Genomic DNA, 15,173 nt, shown 5'->3' on the forward strand with positions numbered 1-15,173 from the left:
TTGACATCGTGCCAACATTGGGATCTGTGGGACAGCTTTACAGATGTTGCACCAATGTCTCCAAGGCCAGGGACAGAGGTAGCAATCAGAGAGAGAACTTCCGCCTGCCACTCACTGGTATGCAGAGTCCCACACAGGGATGATTCTCTCACAGATATTATTCAACATCTACATTATTCAACATCTACTTGTCAGGTTGATCTAGAGGTTTGGACTAGGATGTCATCAGTACAGTGCTGTTACCCAGTTGTATCTGCTGATGGATGGTCACCCAGATGATGCCCCAGATGTTTTGGCCAGTTGTTTGGTAGCTGTGGTGGAATGGAAGAGTCAGCTCAAGTTAAATCCAGCTAAGACGGTGGGACTACATTCTAATGTGGCGGGGCGGGACTACATTCTATGCGGAAGCATGCAATTTTTCTCAACCACTGCCCTCAACTGACTGAACTATCATCTTTATGTGAAACAGTGTAGAGAAGTGGCAACAATCATTTCAGTGCTACATAACAGCTTTCTCCCCAGAGATCTAATATGGAACCATCGAAATGAATTGGTATGTATGAATTCTAAGCATGAGATTTTTTTAAAAGTTTACCCCAACTTTAGCAATATTGACTGTAGAAAGATCAATGCCAAACGATAATAATAACATTGACTGAAGCCTTTACAAATCGATAAAAGAAATGCACATGCCCCAATACAACGTTACAACAGGGCATAACAACACTAAACATATTCCCCGGGGCATGCATGATCACACATTGTAAATCCCATGCACGTGGGGGCCCAACCTGAAAAAAGGCCCCAGGAGTGTATACTCGTCCCACTGAAGAAACATGAGTGTCCCTCCCCCATCAGTACAACTGGAGCCACTAGTGAGGCAAACAGAGCCCCCAAGGCTTTTTCGGGTCACGAAAATGGGATTGGATAGAACGCATAAAACCAGCTGGTTTGCTTGCCATGGTTCTGATCCAAATCAAGACCCACATGTGCGTGTGGATTAAGTTCCCAGCACAGAAATTATCATAGAATTTGGCATAGGTGTCAAACTCGCACCCTCCAGATGTTATGGACTACAGTTCCCATTATCCCCTGCCAGTGTGAGATGATGGGAACTGTAGTCCATAGCATCTGGAGGGGCGCGAGTCTGATTCACAAAGTGGGCAGTGCCACCTGCCGGGGGGAGGGGGGCAGTGAGGAATTTGGAGGTGGTAGAGAGGTGGCAGAAAAATGTGGGGCATAGAATGGTAGAGTTGGAAGAGACCCCAAGGGCCATCAAGTCCAACCCCCTGCCATGCAGGAACACATAATCAAAGCACTCCTGACAGATGGCCATCCAGCCTCTCTTTAAAAACCTCCAAAGAAGAAGACTTCCCCACAGTAGCGGGGCAGCACAGGGATTCCTGGGCCAGCTGGCAGGAAAAAGGTCTTGTCCTTCCGTCCTTGCCGTGTGACAGGTGAGTTTTAAAGGAAAAGGAGCAGCAGTGTAGCCCGAGTGTAGCCCGAGTGTGGGGGAACCACGGCAAAGAGCCCCGTGGCCCTGCTTTGAAAGGCAAGATTTTTTTACTGCAGCAGCCCTCTCCTTGCTGTGCAGCCCTGCAGGGTGGGGAGCCGAGGCAAACAGCCCTGTCACCACTGCTTTGCAACGCACAATCTTTTTTTTAGAAAGGGAAAGCTGCACTCTCCTCACTGTTGTTTGAAATTTGTGATACAACTAATACAAAGAAAGAGGTGTGCGTTAAAATGTATGTGTTTGGGGGGGGGGGGCAGGATCCAAGGGGGCAGCAGCCTGAAAAAGTTTGGGAATCCATGGTGTAGGCCCTCCCGAGAAAGTGGAGAAATTATCTTTTTGGTCGGCCTTGACTCAGGCAACTGAGCTGAGGGCAGCCATTTCAAATTTCCGCCTGCATTCCAGCTCCCTGCTCAGCAAGGTCACTTGCTAACACTTTTAATTTGTTTTAATTGCGTAAATCCGCCTTCATTTTCAATAAGAAAATCAGACTGCAACAAAAGAAACAATAACGCAATTGCATTAAGAGGACCGAGTTTTCCATGTGTCAGAAACTATCACAGTAAAATGTTCAATCTTTTTAACCTTCTTTTTGACGACAGATTCCAGTTTGGGTTTTTTGTCTCAAGGTATCAGATTCGGAGGCACATTTGTCAAAATGTAGGGGAACTTCTTGTACTGCTTTAACCTCCCTTCTGTTATTCCGATGGTTCATCCATTTCTTTGGCTTGCTAACCTGTTTGGAATTCTAGCCTTTCAGAGGAAATGAGAGGGTGTTTTTTTTTTCTCAATCTACGCAACAACCGAGTTTAGAGGTTTTGAAACCTACGTAATAACCAAGTTTCAGATATTCAGAACATCAGTTTTACTGCCCAACTTCTAATCATAAGAACCAGGTCAGCGTTGGCTCAGGAAACCACACGGCTTGCAAGGTCACCCGCCCTTCCCAAGTGCAGACCACCTTCAAAAGACGAAGGAGGGCGTGTGTGGAAACTATTATGCCGCAGGGAAAAAACCCCACACTTATCCAAATACATTTTACATCTTTCCCTTCATAAAGTTAAATAATGGTATCTAATTTTGAACAAAGTGCCGTTTCTGAAGTTGACAGAGAGAAATTTTTCTCCCTTTCTCACAATACTAGAACCAGGGGGCATACATTGAAAATGCTGGGGGGAAGAATTAGGACTAATAAAAGGAAACACTTCTTCACGCAACGTGTGATTGGTGTTTGGAATATGCTGCCACAGGAGGTGGTGATGGCCACTAACCTGGATAGCTTTAAAAAGGGCTTGGACAGATTTATGGAGAAGTCAATCTATGGCTACCAATCTAGATCCTCTTTGATCTGAGATTGCAAATGCCTTAGCAGACCAGGTGCTCGGGAGCAGCAGCAGCAGAAGGCCATTGTTTTCACCTCCTGCATGTGAGCTCCCAAAGGCACCTGGTGGGCCACTGCGAGTAGCAGAATGCTGGACTAGATGGACTCTGGTCTGATCCAGCAGGCTAGTTCTTATGTTCTTATGTTCTTATGTTCCCTATTTTCCATATATGCGGATATATTCAGACTTTGTCTGATCTAACAGCTCTTAATCGGGGGGTGGGGTGGGGCATACAAGGCTGCCAAGGGGGCAAGGTACAAATCAGAGGCTTTGGGTAACTCCCCTTCCAATACCCTGAAGTGTAAACTAAAAAAAACCTACCTAGACTTTTTAAAAAGAATGTTTTTTTTAAAAAACCAAGAGGTGATAATCGGAAAAACGCAAGGAGGGCAAGATCAAGGCAGTAGAAACTTCATATTAAAATTAAAAGCTGAAGAAGAAGAGGAGGAGGAGGAGAAGTTTGGATTTATACCCCACCTTTCTCTCCTGTAAGGAGACTCAAGGTGGCTTACAAGCTCCTTTCCTTCCTCTCTCCCAGAGGCGTCGCTCCAAGGAGACAGGGGGGTGCGACACACATCTGGCTCACCAGATAAGCCTCTGCCACTCAGATGAAGGAGTGGGGAATCAAACACTGCCATACTAGGTCCGTGGGAGTAAATTAAAAGGAGAACTTAATGGAGAACTTCACTAGAATGCCTCATTTGAAAACAATCAACTATTTTTAATATTGTCGAAGGCTTTCATGGCCGGATTCACTGGTTCTGGTGGGTTTTCTGGTGGGTGGGATTCAACTGGTTCTGGTGGGAAGTCTTCCCTCTGTGATACACCTCTGAAGATGCCAGCCACAGATGCAGGTGAAACGTAAGAAGAAGAAGAAGAAGAAGAAGAAGAAGAAGAAGAAGAAGAAGAAGAAGAAGAAGAAGAAGAAGAAGAAGAAGAAGAAAAGAAGAAAAAGAATGAAAGAATGAAAGAATGAAAGAATGAAAGAAAGAAGAAGAAGAAGAAGAAGAAGAAGAAGAAGAAGAAAAGAAGAAAAAGAAGAAGAAGAAAGAGAAGGAAGGAGGGAGGGAGGGAGGAGGGAGGGAGGAGGGAGGAGGGAGGGAGGGAAAGGAAGGAGGAGTTTGGATTTATATCCCCATTTCTCTCCTGCAGAGGAGGGAACTAAAAGGGGCTTACAATCTCCTTGCCCTTCCCCCCTCACAACAAACACCCTGTGAGGTAGGTGGGGCTCAGAGAGCTCTGAGAAGCTGTGACTAGCCCAAGGTCACCCAGCTGGCGTGTGTGGGAGTGTACAGGCTAATCTGAATTCCCCAGATAAGCTTCCACAGCTCAGGCGGCAGAGCTGGGAATCAAACCCGGTTCCTCCAGATTAGATACACGAGCTCTTAACCTCCTACACCAAACTGCTGTTAGGAACAAGATCCACCAGACCACGGCCACACAGCCCAGAAAACTCACCAGAACCAATCTTTTTAATGGTAGTCAGTACTATCTCAATCAGTTTACAATATTCTGTGCTTGTAGAGCTGTCCAATAAACCCAGTGCCACACGCCGAGGCATAAGAACAAGATCTCCACCAGTCAGCGGTCTGATTATATATATGTACCATTGGCTGAAAGTCTCTAATATTTGTCTTCTGGAGCATCTGCCGAATATTTTCCACAGTATCTATATGCAGACTGTCCCATTTCTATCAATCTCAGCTCCGGAAAGGCTGCAATACTAACCATAAAACATCTCATAACAGACCGTATAAGATTCACGTAAGACGATGCCACTTTTTAAAAAGATGGATCGCCGAACTTCCGAACGTATTAATCACTCTTATTCTGCTGGGATCGCTTTGATATCTTATTATAAAATAATAATTTTCAAGTCTTGTCAAACGTCTCCGCAGTGTCATTTCTTAATTGAAAATATTAAAAGGACATTCTTCAGTTTGCCTTTTGGCTATTTTTTTGCTCTAAGACATAAATGGTAGATTCACGAGTCAGAACTGCTTTCGGACATCAATCCTGGAACTATCGACTCCGCAGCCTCGTGCGAGACCTGCCGAAAGAATCCATTACGTTCAAAATTAAGTAATTTGAAAATCTGGGCTTGATTCTTGAAGAATTACCCATCTGTTCTGCCTTGTCCTAAAAGTCTACCAGTTCGATACTTTTTTTTCCCCCTATAAATGAGCTTTGGTTTTACTTGCATCTTCAAGTTTCGGATTTGTTTCTGTTTTACAAGAAAGCTCAACTGACGCTAACAGGAGTGTAAATAATCTCTGCAAGGTAGTGTGGAATTGTTATTGTCCCCCATCACAAGGAGGCTGCAGAGTCTGAAAAGAGAAGAGAAATACCTCTCTGAGATGTGGACCCCACTGTAGGACTCGTATCACCTGAAAGACTTGCAGGGTATTGTTTAAAGTAGAACTGAACCTATGGTGATTGGACATTAGGAATGCCCGGAGCCCCTCGGGGATGGGGCGGTATAAAAATCTAACTAATAAATAAAATAAATAATAAATAAATCGGTGTTTCCCAACCTTTTTGAAGTCGCGGTACCCTTGACCTCGCTCTTCATATCTCAGGGTACCCTTGAGGTTCGTTAGAATTTTTTTTTGCATTTTTTAGGGTTTTTTCCATTTTTGGCCTGTAGGTGGGGGGTGTGGCAAGCAGGGGGAGGGGAGGGAAAGCAGCGTTGATAGCCACATTGTTTCTTTGCCTAAATTTGGCATGGATTGGGGGGATTTAAAGGGAGAGTTCCCTTTAAATCTACCCTCCCAATCCACACCAAATTTAGGCAAATAAAACAATGCCGTTTTTTCAATGTTGTTTAAAGGGAGCCCATGAGGCTTCCAACCCCAACCCCCCCCCCTTCAAAATCCATTTGATTCTGGTGTGGGAGGGCAGGTGGTAGAATTGTCAGGGTACCCCTGAGACGTGCTCATGGCACCCCAAGGTACCACGGAACCCTGGTTGGGAATCACTGGCCTAAATGTTCGCTACTCACTGGCTATAATACTTATTTGATCTGTACATGAATGTTCATGACCATGGTTATGCTCATGGGATGTGAAATGCGAGCCATATACTACTATACAGATAGAACAAGAGTTTGAAGAAAAGTTTGGATTTATATCCCACCTTTCTCTCCTATATGGAGACTCCAGGTGGCTTACAAACTCCTTTCCCTTCCTCTCCCCACAACAGAGGGAGGTTGTGAGGCTGGTGGGGCTGAGAGAGTTCTGAGAGAACTGTGACTAGCCCAAGGTCACCCAGCAGGAATGTAGGAGTGCGGAAACACATGTGGTTCACCAGATAAGCCTCCGCCACTCAGGTGGAGGAGTGGGGAATCAAACCCAGTTCTCCAGATTAGAATCCACCTGCTCTTAACCACTATACCACGCTGGCTCTCAACTGGTCTAGGGAGAAACAGTTTCCTATGGCATTTAAATTGTTAGGAAAAAAACACACACTGTCCAATCTAAATTCTCTCTGTTGAGAGAAGAGGATGCGAAAAAGGGGGCTGCCAGTCATTTTGTAACACCATCTTGATTACAGTGGGAAGGGAAACCTAGGAAAAAGAATTAATCTTATATCCATGACCCCTGTTCCAGCAAGCTAGGGATGATCATATGGCAGGGATTGAAGGCCTGGAGTTTAAGACAATAGGTTTAAGCTGCTGATCTGCCAGGGTCTCTTTTGGAAAATAGCTTTCATCTAAGCTTTACCTGGCTTCAGACCTCGCTGCTCTCAACGTACAAGTGCAGAAGTCTTGAGCGTGGAATAGAGTTGGAGATTTGCAAGCCGGGCTTTGGATGGCTTAAATCCTACAAGGTCTATCAGGCCCTTTGGCATCCCCAATCACTTATAGAACCAAGCCCTTCATGGTCCGCACTACACCTTGATCCTGCCTTTGCACGCTCCAAGCAGCCTGCAAAGCTCTCTCTTCTTTATCATGCCCCCACAAGAACACCTGCAAGACAGGCGGCCATTTTATCGGGGTCCCTTTGAGAGCTCTTCAGGCCCCACCTGTCAGTTAACAACCTGAAGAGTCACATCATCCCCACCCCTATTTCTTTTATATTTTCATTGCATCGGGGGAAGATACAGAGATAAATACATGCCGAAAAATTATTTATGGCGAGGGCCCTTGTAGCATCTGCCGGCTGGCAAACACGGCCCTCCGACTCCTCTGGGTTTAAAAGCCTAACTCAAACTAAACAGATCAAAGAGTGTGGTGCATTAAGGGAAACCATTTTTCTCCCAGATGCCAAAGATTACACTTTGTTCTGAAACAGCAATGCCCGTTGCATCATGCTCCACTTGTAAGTTGCCGAAGCTTCCTTGTTATGTAATTATTACCTCAGCTGCGCTCAGTCCAGAGCTATCTGTGTGACGGCAGTGTTCAAAATGCCACACAAACACAGAGCTGTTTTGAAGTGGATGAGCAAAGTCCTTGCAGTAAGACGTAGGTAGCCAGTGTGGGATATTAGCCGCATCGGCTAACGGCGTTGCCTTGTTGTTGTGGGCCTTTCCTGAAGAAGCAACACCTCACACATGCAAAAAACGGATCCTGCCCACACTCAGTGAAATCTTATATGAGTTTCCGGGTGTTCAAGAACTGCTAGAGAGGGAGCTGGGGGCAGGCAGCAGGGTATGCTATATGTGCTATACAGCAATCATAGTGTAGTGGTTAAGAGCAACGGATCCTAATCTGGAGAACGGGATTAAATCCCGCACTCCTCCATATGAGTGGCTGACCCTAATCTGGGGGCTTTCCCCACTTACCTTCTGCTGCGCGCTACTCCGGGAAAGTAGCGCAAGGTCTAGCGGCGCTCCCCACTTGCAAGGGCGGCAACCACGCAGCCGCCCCGACACTGCCGCTCTTGCACCACCTCAGCGCGCGTCATTCCTGGCGCTGAAGAAACGGCACCTTTTGATGACCCCGCGCAGACCCCACGCAGAGCGCAGCTGGAGCGAGGTAAGTCAAGATAGGGAACCCCAAGAGCTAGCTGCCAGGAATGGCCCAGCTGAGGGGCGTGAGAGCGGCAGCCAGAAAGGTGAGAGTGGGGAAAGCCCGCTAATGGTGAAACTGGAATTTGTTTCCTTTCTCCTAAACATGAAGCCTGTTGGGTGACCTTGGGCCAGTCACAATTCTTTCAGAACTCTCTCAGCCCCACCTACCTCACAAGGTGTCTGTTGTAAGCAGAGGAGGAGGAGGAGGAAGGAGGAAGGGGAGTTTGGATTCATATCCCACCTTTCCCTTCCTCTCCCCACAACAGGAGAGAAGACTCAATGTGACTTACAAGCTCCTTTCCCTTCCTCTCCCCACAACAGACACCTTGTGAGGTATGTACGTCTGAGAGAGTTCTGAGAGAACTGTGACTAGCTCAAGGTCACCTAGCAGGAAAGTAGGAGTGTGGAAACACCAGATAAGCCTCTGCCCCTGAGTGAGGAATCAAATCTGTTTCTCCAGCTTAGAATCCACCTGCCTTTAACCACACCACGCTGGAAATGAAAGGAGTTTGTAAGCCACTTTCAGACTACAAAAAGGAGAGGAAAGGTGGGGTTGAAATCCAAACACTTCTTCTCTTCTCTATTATGCAACGGGGTGGCAATAGGCAGGTCGTGGACAAAATATGAAATATCTGTTCCACAGGTTGGACCTTCAAGAACCGGGAGTCTCACTCTACAAAACAGGCAAATTCTACCAGCAGAAGGCTCTTCATAGTAGAAAACAGAGTCCCTGGGGGAACCCAACCTTTGCAATCCAGCCCCATGGCTTTTATCATGTTCACACTCACGGCAACCTTGTAAGCAACGACGGGGGAGAACAATAATTTCCCAGGAAAATTTTTCCACATGACATATTTATCTATAGTTTCATCTATAGTTTATCTATAGTTTTCAGGGCTGTTGTGCTACAAATCAATCATGCTAGATGGGTTAAATATGGGATATGAAACATGACACTTGACTTGCACATGGTCCAGATTTCTCCATGGTGTAAATCAGTGGTGCGATTCAGCCCATTTGCACAGGTTTGATACTACTGGTACCTAATTTTTTGTTGAGTTCGGCGAACCGGTTGTTAGGGCCGCCCAGCTGCTCTGAGAAGCTAAAAGCTTCGTTGCTCCCTCTCCCTGGAGAGGGGGAGCTAGGGGATTTTCTGAGCCCCCTCTCCCAGGGGAGCAAGGGGGCTTTCAGAACAGCAGCGGCAAGGCCCCATTGCCCCCCTTCACCTCCTCAAGAAGTTCCTCAGCAGCGGGTAAGCGGGCGGCGGGGGGAGGCAGGGAGGGGAGGCACAAATTGGTTGTTATTTATTTATTTATTATTTATATTTATATATCGCCCTCCCCAAAAGCTCAGGGCGGTGTCCATCAATCCTAAAACAATTTAAAACATCAAATACATAATTTACAATAAAATAATATATAAAATCCTAACTACAGATGGCTGTACTATACTATAAAATACTAAACAACCCCTCCTTCCCCCTTTATGTACCCACGGGAGGCCAGATGTTCTCATGGCGGAGTTGTCATCATCCCGGCTGGCCAAACGCCTGGCGGAACAGGTCTGTTTTATAGGCCCTGTGGAAACTTTGTAAGTCCCGCAGGGCCCTGATCTCACCTGGAAGCCTGTTCCACCAGGTAGGGGCCAGAGCCGTGAATGCCCTGGCCCTTGTAGAGGCCAGCCGGATCGCCTTGGGGCCAGGAATCACCAGTAGGTCCGCCTCCGACGAGCGGAGGGGCCTAGAAGGGTGGTTAGAATCCCGCCCCTGGTGTAAGTGCCTTCTTTCGCTCCTATTATTTGACTTATTGCAATCAGAAAATTTTCCAATTCAGATTGTCCTGGAAAACCCAGGTCTCTGCCTGCAAAACCAGATGGGGAAGTAAGGCAGAGAGATTTACCGACAACTTCACATGGATATGGCCGAGTCCAAGCCCACTTTCTCCACCTTCCCCAGGTATTCCCCTTTGTAGTCAATCCAACCTGGGTAACGAGGCACACATGGAAACCTACTAAGGGCTGGTTTTCAAATCCCTGCATCCCACATGCTAAAGCAATAGGTCATCACTGGATATCAGTGCAGCCACTTGGATATTTCTGGGCAGGTCAAGAGCTAGCCCCGTATTTACCAGCCCTGTTAATTTAAAACCTAGACTTTAAAATAGCCGCGGGATATTTATAGGATCTCTGTCCACTCTATCCCTCCCTCTACACCCTCCTCATGTGCTCTTGGACTTAACGTCAGAGAAGTTATTTATGGACGCATGAGTGAAGGAGAGGCCAGAAGAGCTCTTTCATCCACACACCCCTTCTTTGCATGACTGGCCTTTCAGATCACGTCAAAGGGGAGGCTCACAATACAAGGAAAGGCGATCTCCCATATGGCTGTCCTCCCCAGTATGAGGTCTTGGTTTTCATCCCAGAGGGGCAGTCACTCTCCAGGGAGCTGCCCATCTGAGCCAGAAAACAGAGAGAAACACGGCCTTCCAAAGTACTTGAAGGAGACCAGGAAGACTTTTCTCTTCCAATGGAACGAGCGCCCAGTTTTTATTCATTTGTGAAACATGGGATCCAGGCTCCTTTTCTTTTCTGAAGTGAAACCTGTTGCGGCAATAGAATGATTCAAAGCACAAGAATATATCCTATTAATACACAAGCCTCAATATAAAGTGCACAGTCCGTTTATTGTGCTAGTTTATTGTGCTAGTGTGATTCCAAACACCCTCTTATAGCTATACCTAACTGACTACCACTATTTACTCTAATGCCTAATTCCAACCCCCAACAAATACTTATTCATGGGATCCAAAAATTTTAGTAACAGGTTCCCATGGTGGTGGGATTCAAACTGTGGCGTAGCGCCAATGGGGCTGGGCGGGGCCTGATGGGGGCGTGGCCAGGCATTGCAGGGGCGGGGCTGTGGAAAGGACACAGCCGCTGTGCCGGTCCTTGGGTGGGAAACAAATGCACGCAGGCACAGGCTGCCACGCACGCCAGTGCACCTCCTGCTAGACTGCTTCAAGTTCTGCGCGCTACTGCTGAGGAGCGGAGGAGGGGCATAACTAAGGCAAAAATCACGTGGCAAAATCACCAATTAGTAACCCCCTCTCAGCACACACAAATAATTAGTAACCTACTCTCGGGAACCTGTGAGAACCTGCTGGAATCCACCTCTGCATAACATACAATTAAACATACAAAAAACTCCCATAAAGGATAGAGAAGTTGGGGGATGTTATCCCTTAACTCATCCGTTTGTACAGTCTTATGAACTTCCTCCTCTTCTTGGACCATAAAACCAAAACAATTCAATTATCCATAACAAAATTCCAATTAGGCACAAATCTTGGAGGCCATCCACAAAGAAAGCTTCTCTCTTCTCTCCATCTGAGCGTAGACGGGATCCGCAGTATCATTCCACGTTTTCCAAAAAGCAATCTTCTTCATTAGAAGCTCAGCATAAAGGTAGTCAAGTCACTTGATAAGGGTGTCATAAGCTGTTAAGCTGCCTGTCCCTCTTAACTTGCCCCTTCCGCGCACGCAGAATAATGCGTTTTCAAACCACTTTCACAATTGTTTGCAAGTGGATTTTGCTATTCCGCACAGCTTCAAAGAGCACTGAAAGCAGTTTGAAAGTGCATCATTCTGAATGTGTGGAATGAGCCTCAGTTACCGGTAATGTTTCCCCAATGTTCAGACGGTAATCTTTCTGTCTACAGGACAATGAAGCTTTCTTCTCCATTGAATACATAATACAAAAAAAACACCAGTTCTGATTAATTACTTATTAACATGATTCAGATGTAGTTGTGTGTGTATTTACACTCCTCTCTTCCATTCTAAATAAAGATTCCCACTTCTGTGGCAAACTACGGTTTGCAAGTTGCCTGGAAATCAGGAATCCAAATGCAATAAACCATGGTTTGGAATTCTGGTTTGCAGGAAAACGTGAAAGATGATTTATTGATTGGCTACAAGGGCAAATTATGGTTTGCCACAAGTGAGGAAATACCTACTTATCTGGCTACACAATTAAATGGGGAAGGAGGGGTTATGTAAACCCAAGAATCCCCCAGACCCATTCATGTAGTGACAAACAATTATGGTCTGCTGTTATGTCTGACCCAAGCCATAGCCTGTTATTAAATGTTTCTCAATATATAAAATTCAACAACAAAAATGATGGAACAGACGGAAAAATAAATGCAAACCGGATATCATCTTTAGAGGACTGTGGTTGAGATTTTCGTTTCCTCCTTAAAGTATAATCTTAAACATTCTTTCAAGCATAAGGACATTTTGCTTACTTGGTTTTTCCAAACCGCTGCAAAAACATACACTGCCAATCCCCCCATTCAATCATTTAAATTCAACCAATCTCAGAGGATTGCTGTGTGGATTAAATGCAGAAGAGATTCTTGTATATTACCCAGAACTCTTTGGACAAAAGGGTAAATAAAAATGCCATGCAAGGAAAGACATACGCCTACTGAAGGCCTATTAGCAAGCCACAGAGGCCGAATCTTATTCCCACAACTTGGGCCCCTTCCGCACATGCAGAATAATGCAGTTTCAATCCACTTTCACAATTGTCTGAAAGTGGATTTTGCTATTCCGCACAACAAAATCCAGCTACAAAGTGCATTGAAAGTGGATTGAAACTGCATTATTCTGCATGTGCGGATGGGACCTCAGAAACAGAACACTGCTTTTTACTGGAGAACTGGTTTTAATTCCCTGCTCTTCCACTTGAGCAGTGAGAGTTAATCTGGTGAGCCAGGTTTATTTCCCCATTCCTACACATGATGCTTGCTGAGGGACCTTCGGCTAGTCACAGTTCTCTCAGAACTCTCTCAGCCCCACCTACATCACAAGGTGTCTGTTGTAAGGAGAGCAAAGGAAGGCATTTATAAGCTGATTTGAAACTGCTTATGGTTGAAAAAAAGCAGGTATAAAACCAAACTCTTCATCCTCCTCTTGTACCATGGAGGCTCCATTTAACCTTCATGGCTAGTAGCCAATAATGGATTTATCCTCCATGAACTCAATCTGGGAATAAAACCACCTTTTTAAGGCAAAGCTAATGGCTTGACATTACATCTGTACAAAGCATTTCTTTTTCAGTGTGAACCCATGTACAGTTACTCCTGTTTAAGTTGATGTCAGTGGCTCAAACTGAAATAAATCTGCACAGGATTGCTATGTTCACCCTGAATCCAGACTGCCCATGATCTTCATTGTGTGCATGTGAGATGACAGACAGAATAATAAGGGAGAGATATAAAAGTTCACTTTGGCCCATAATGCATGGAACGCTTACCGCGGGACTCTTCTCTGTGCAGTGGGCTTGCAGAGGGCTCTCCTTGCATTTCTTTTTACATACAAGGAGGCACTCCCTCCCTGGAGTTGGTCCAGTGGTGGGATCCAAAATTTTTAATAACAGGTTCCGATGGTGGTGGGATTCAAACAGTGGCGTTGCCACACACATGCACCTCCAGTCCCTATTGGGCAGGGAGGTTGCTTTAGTAACCCCTTCTCTGCACTCAGAAAAAATTAGTAACCACTTCTAGAGAAGTGGTGAGAACTGGTTGGATCCCACCTCTGAGTTGGTCACCTGAAAAACCATATATATTCCATACTCCTTTCTTTTCCAAACCTATTTTCCAATGTTTTACATCTTAGCAGCTCGTGTGTGTGTGTGTGTGTGTGTGTGTGTGTGTGTGTGTGTGTGTGTGTGTGTGTGTTTATTGCACTGAATCAAGTGCTTATGAACCTCTTATCCCTATAATACAGACTGTAGGGATAATATTCCCCTCTGTGGATTTTCTTCCATGAGCTGATCTTTGTATACATTGGTATTAAAGATTCCCTACCCAGCCTCTTGCAATAGTAACAAGCAGTCTGATTTGAGTTAATTTTCCCCACATTATTGAGAGACTGCAATTCCATGTGGGTAACAACAGCTTAAGGAAACCGGTCCATACAAGAAATCTTGCTGCAACGGACATTTGGCCCCATCACACAGCAAGCACATTGTGCACAATCAGCCTTTAATCACTAAACATCAAGCCAATGAAGAGCTGCTAGGATAAAGAACTAAGGATCACACTATTTGGTGATACTTTGGTCACTCCTAATAAAACAGTTAGACTACCTCTGTTTGGAATTTTTCTGTAGACCAACACAGCTAGCTACGGTCTTTGTCTATCCGTCTATTCATTCCTCCTCTTTTCTGTACTCAAGGTATATAAATAGATGTGCTAAGGAAACAGGAACCTCAGAGAAGGGTAAAATGTATGATGCAGACGTCTGAGAGAAAAAAGAAGACAGCAAATGGTCTCCAAGGACCCCTTCCTGGTAACCTGCCAACCAAACTAGCACCATCTAGTGACTGCTATCAGTTGACAGTGCAGCTATTCCCAGTATTAAACCGACGGTTAATACCACCAAGGCCCTGGGCACTATCTGGGAGACCGAAAGGCTTTTTCTCAATCCTGGGCATGCACTTCTGAAAACCCTGTTGAACTAAATATATGCAGAAATTGAAGAGGTCAGTATCTTCTACGGCCACTTTACACATCTGCTGAAGTAGCTTCTTACCTCATGCAAAAAAAAAAAATCCCTCAAGTCTAGATGTTGCCACAGGACACTGTTGTCTTGGGACAATGCTAACCACAGGCAACCTACCGGTATTTGCATTTAGGGGGGCTTCGATGATCAAATAGCAGACAGCGGTCCAGAGAAAACCACCAACCTGCAGCCTAACAGCTCGCAATAGAGGCAGAGAGCAGAACTTCACACAAAACTTCAGTAGAAAGAGAATTTTAAAAAATTATTCTGCCCGACAGTCGTCGGAATGAAGATTTTTATTCAAAGTTTACCTAGCAAGAAAAAAATGAAGAGGTATTTGGCTTTCTTCTTGGCTTGTTTGAGGGGAGACCCAAACGGTTCAGCATTATAATTAAGTATACAGCTACTAGTTCATCCACCCTACTTCCATCACAGCTAACCAGTCTCAGTCACAGCAAACCAAATATTAGAACACAATTGCTTCTTCACTTACATTGCAGGCCAGGGACTTCCAAATAGCAGACTATGACACTGGGGTGCACTTATTTATGTATTTATTTCTGCAATTTATACCCTGCCCTATACCAAAGTCTCAGGGCGGCTAACAAATGGGGATGAAACCCATTAAAACATACAAAGCTAACATGAGAATAAAAACATAGTTAAAACAGTATATAGAGTCCGTTAAAACCGCATTAAAAATC

General features: G+C 45.3%; 1 long non-coding RNA gene across 1 annotated transcript in view; it reads right to left on the bottom strand.

Annotated features, from left to right (window-relative positions):
* Positions 1-206: 206 nt before the first annotated feature.
* LOC125445160 overlaps positions 207-15,173 on the bottom strand; it is a 44,909-nt gene continuing 29,942 nt past the window's right edge. The window contains exon 3 of the long non-coding RNA XR_007246271.1: positions 207-311. This is a non-coding gene — a long non-coding RNA (uncharacterized LOC125445160). The remainder of the gene's footprint in view (positions 312-15,173) is intronic.

Source organism: Sphaerodactylus townsendi, linkage group LG15, assembly GCF_021028975.2.
Source record: "Sphaerodactylus townsendi isolate TG3544 linkage group LG15, MPM_Stown_v2.3, whole genome shotgun sequence".
Classification (NCBI taxonomy): Eukaryota; Metazoa; Chordata; class Lepidosauria; order Squamata; family Sphaerodactylidae; genus Sphaerodactylus; species Sphaerodactylus townsendi.